Raw genomic sequence first — 4,923 nt, 5'->3', positions numbered from 1 at the left:
TTTATTCCTATACCTTAAGTTAAGGGAAAAATATTCCCTCTTCGTTTACACATCTTGACCTTTGACCCTTGACCCCCAAATTTGTCATCGTGATTTCTTTTCACAATTCCCCCCCCCCCCGAAGTCCCAAATATCGTGACCGTACGTCGAGCGGTTAAGATTTGTGCCCAACTGTTGACGGCCGGACGGACGGACAGATGGACGGACGCACGATCATGCAATTCTACAAGCTGCATCTGACTACGTCAGATGAGCTAAAAATATACGCACGGTATCGCTCATAGGCTAATATATACGCGTGGCTATGGCCCGTAGGATAGTGTATTAACTCTAATATCTCGCGAAGGATTTGAGTTACATTTCTAAAATTCTAGATACCTATAGACACATGTCTTAGCTATACTCTCTGTGAATATTGAGATTATTGACACACGATTAGTCAATATATTAGCAAATATATGCGCGCGAGATTGACCTTAATTTAAACAACAAAATTAAGATATTATTTATACATACTTGACATTATTTGACTTTGAATGCCTGGAACAAGTAATCTCAAATGACTTAAACGCATTGAACAATTAAACCTAGTTATAATTTCAGTAAGACAATGGTTTTCCTGGTATTATTTACAAAAAACCACTTGGCTTTCACCTCATTATCGCAACTGCAAGACGCATCAAGTATATTAAAATCGAATCTTTCGCCCTCAAAAAAAGTTGTGGAAAACAGATTAAGACCTAGATAATCTTCGACTATGCTACAGCGCAAGCAACGGCAATGGCTTGGCATTCATGACATTTTCGAAGATTCCCATGTCTGGTTGGCAGTCAGAGAGGCTTGTCTGCTCATTCTGTTACACTTGTGCACTTTACTTATGCTGTAAAGTGTCCAGATGTGCGAGGGCTATAGTTCCAAAAAGGATCCCGCAAAGTAAGATAGCAAGCTCCTTGCAAACCAGATCCTGCGTAAAAAATTACTGTACTCACAGTTACACCACAAAAGATAATACAGCTATGAATAATCTAACAAACAAACAATTGTTAGAGCATCATCAATTGTACATTTTGCTGGTTGCGTGGTGCATTCATGCTTGGTGTGTGCGGCCTATTGGCGGCCATTGTGTGTGCATATTGTGCATGTGCGTGCGAGCTTGTGCGTGGTGTGTGCATAATTGTGCATGCGTGCAGCTTGTGTCGTATGTGTGTGCATATTTTGCGCGTGTCGCGTGCATCTTGTGTGTGCATCTTGCACGTCTGCGTGCATCTTGTGTGCATATTGCGCGTGTGCGCTAGTGCGTGCATGCTTGTGTCATATTGGCGCGTGTGCCAGGCTGTGCGTGGCATCTTGCAATGGTGCGCATGCATCGCGCGCGTACAAGTTGTGTGTCGTACATCTGTGCGCCATGCGTGCTTGAGCGTGCGTGCGTCTTTGTGCGAGTGTCTTGCGCTGCGTCTTGTGCGATGCGTGGCGTCTTGCGTGCGTCCTTGTGGCGAGTGTGGTGTCTTGCGCGCGTGCATTGCGTTTTGCTGCACGTGCGTGCATGCGTGCCTCATTTACGCGGCATGCATAGTGTTTGTCGTGTGTGGCGTATGTGCAATGCACGTAGTAATATGAGCATACAGCTCACCCCTCGAATATTACGACCTGTTTAAGCAGACATTGAAACTGAAAGGCAACAGACAAAAAATCCGTCTGCTTCAGATTTACCCTAGCCGCACTGGAAATGAGCTGTAAGAATCTACAAGCATGGCAGTGAAAGGGCCAGTAGAGCTTCCAACAGCTCCCTCTGACACAGAATATTAATTTATCTGATGCTGCGCCACTATTATGATCATGCAAAACAGACTATCCATGCATTCACGGTCGTGGCGCGTGTATCCACCACAAAAATGTTAAACTAAAAATTACTCATACTGCGCTCTTTAATCGGCACAATCATTCGCCAATGTTTTATTATGTTTATTGTGTTGTAAACTATAAGAGAAAAGAAACAAAGAGCCGCAGAGCGATCTGGGCTCGATACTGAGGTCTGTTGCTACAGATTAATAAACGTAAACATTCTAAGTCGTGCGTATCGCACACCTTTGTTAGGCGAAGATATGCAGATACGCAGTTGCGTACACATGATTGGTAGGACACGCCGGCACTATCGCAGATGGAGGGTGGGGGAGGGTGGGGGAGGTGGGGGAAGGGGCGGCGGGAGGGGATGGGGGAGGGAAGGGGTGGGGGTGGGGATGGGGCTTCTAATAGCAAAAGAGCAGTTTCACTCTTTGTTAACAGTCAACAAATGCCATGCTTAACCGCTCACTCTTGAGGGTCCAAAAAGGTTATCAGACACTTCTCTTCCCGGTCAGCTGGAAAGCCATTTCATGGTCTTTCAACTAAAGCCATAAAAATGATAAAGTGCACGCGGCTGAAACATTTCCAAATTGGCTGCCGGTCCAGACCATGTCCTCAGAAAAATGTCGTAAAATCTGCCCTGTGGCCAATTGACCTTTTGACCTGTGAACCTCCAATTTCAAGGCAGCAGTGATGGCTTTTCTACCAGTGATGCTATACACGACTATCACAAGCCTAGGTCCGGAGCCGTTTAGATTTGTGCCGGCAATTCTGGCATTTCCTCCGCTATACGCTTAAGTTAAGGAGTGAAATGTTCCCGCCTTATTTTACACCTCTTGACCTTTGACCTATTGACCCCCAGCTTCGACATCCCAACATCGTTTCGGATTACCCCCCCCCCCACGTCCCGAATATCGTGACGTACGTCGAGCGGCTTAAAGATTTGTGCCCACTGTTGACGGACGCACGGAACGGAACGGACGGCACGACGGACGGACGGACCACGGACGGACGTCAGCGGACGCACGGACGGACGATTCATGCGAATTCTACAAGCCTGCACTCGACTATGTCAGATGAGGGCTAAATAAAACCCACAAAGCAGACGTACCTATTGTCCATATTTGGAAATAACAGATCTATCGCTATTACCGGACACACGCAACTGCCTTATTGTTGAGGGTGACGTGTATCTAAATTCTAGTAGTATAGATATATATGTCAGGTTCTCCCCAGGATGAAATTCAAACAAGGGGGGAGGGAGGGGTAGGGGTGAGGGGGCGGGGGAAACTAGGGGGGTCCGGGGGGGCGGTGTATTTTTACCGGTACGACTACATAATGCGTGAAAATCGCCACTACACCATAGACGGTATTTGGTGGTTTCTATGTATATATAAGATATGCCGAGTCGGTGTACAGTTAGTGACTAGGTTAACTTGTGTACTGTCTGCAGTAGTTCTGCAGTGGCATGCGTTGTACGGTAAAAATACACGCGTCGGAATGTCCTGGTCGAACGCAATGTCTTGACGATCGATTCGCCGCGCTGGCAAACTGTTATTGTGGGAAATGGAATTTAAGACGGGCGCGGAGGTATTTCAACAGGGGCGGCAACCGATTCAAACAGGGGGAAGTTTTCCAAAACTGGGGGCCACGCGCGCCTCCGTTTTGCGTCAACGTAGGGAGAGACGCCTGTAGTATCCTTATGCGACTTGTGCCGGGTAACAATCATTATCCATATTTATGCTAGAGAGGGTCTATGTCCCGGCCAGGGTACTGCGGATCATATACAGCTGGGCACGGTCCAGGTATACGCGGAACGTACCCTAGGTACTATCTAATATGCGCGGACCGTACCTTTCGCGCTACTCCACTAACAGAGTCTAGGGAGTCGCCCTACGCCTACCCCTGAACCCTGACGCGGGTGACCCTAACCATATCAAATAGTACCGAGGGTACGTTTCCAGTATATACCGGACTGAACCCAGGGATGTTCCGCAGTACCCTGGAGGACCATAGACCCTATGAGCCATATTTATAGCTGCTAAATTTTTCTGCTTGCTGATTATTGTTAAATACTATGTAACTTGCCTGCTTCCACTATTGCCCAAGTTTTTGCTGCACAGCTGCTGAAAATGGACCTCCAACACTCTTGGCAAGCTGCAGGCGACCATATCTGTTCTTCCTCCTGTCAGACGAACTTGAATAACCTAATCCCAGCAATAAAATTAAGTAACAACTTAAACCTAAAGCAACGATTCTGTTGGCAGAAATAAGAAGTGCGAAAATCCCTTTCGAAAAATCGAAAATCGAAAATCGAAAAATCGAAAAACCTTCATTGTTACAACTTTCGTACCATATCAAACCGAGTATTAAATTGTGGCGCCTAGAAATATCTTTCAATTACAATATTATACCAACTATTTGATAGCATATAACCAATAGGCAGTAGTAGGGTCCATACACAGCCATCATGTGATTACAAACACCCTGTTTGAGCCTTGCTTAATCCTTATTTAGCATTATTGAACAAGTCACGTCCCCCGAGGTATCGCCCAACCACTACCAGTACCAGTTAATACACTGGACGCTGGGGCATGCTAACCACAAGGCGAATGTATATAGCTAGTTGCTTACTAGTCCCGACCCAGGCTGCACAGAACTACCACATTAATATCCCAGCGTATACTGACTTCCCCGAATCGGTATCAGTGATTCTGCGATATGGCGCGGTCTTCTTCATTCCTGTTTTTGCTAGTTGCCTATACAGGCACTATAAAACGTTTAAAAAATGATTGAATGAAATAAACACGAAAATGTATTTACTACCAGTACCAAGTTTTAATGTTTCTCTAATTCTCTTTCCCGCTATTATTGGTCAATAAATTCCTGTAAATGCCATTCAAAGGCTCCTCTGCAACACACAAGCATACGTTCGAATACGGCATCAGTGGATGTCGCGATGCGTAGCCTGGAGGCTAGGCGACCGTTCCGGACATGTAGTCACGGTGTTCGATTCGAATAAACCTTCGGTCTATCGGGCCTTCGGTCTATCGGACCTTCGGGTCTATAGGGCTGTATACG

This window comes from Priapulus caudatus, unplaced genomic scaffold, assembly GCF_000485595.1.
Source record: "Priapulus caudatus unplaced genomic scaffold, Priapulus_caudatus-5.0.1 Scaffold458, whole genome shotgun sequence".
Taxonomy (NCBI): Eukaryota; Metazoa; Priapulida; class Priapulimorpha; order Priapulimorphida; family Priapulidae; genus Priapulus; species Priapulus caudatus.
The sequence above is the reverse complement of the archived record's forward strand: the minus strand, read 5'-3'. Positions refer to the sequence as shown.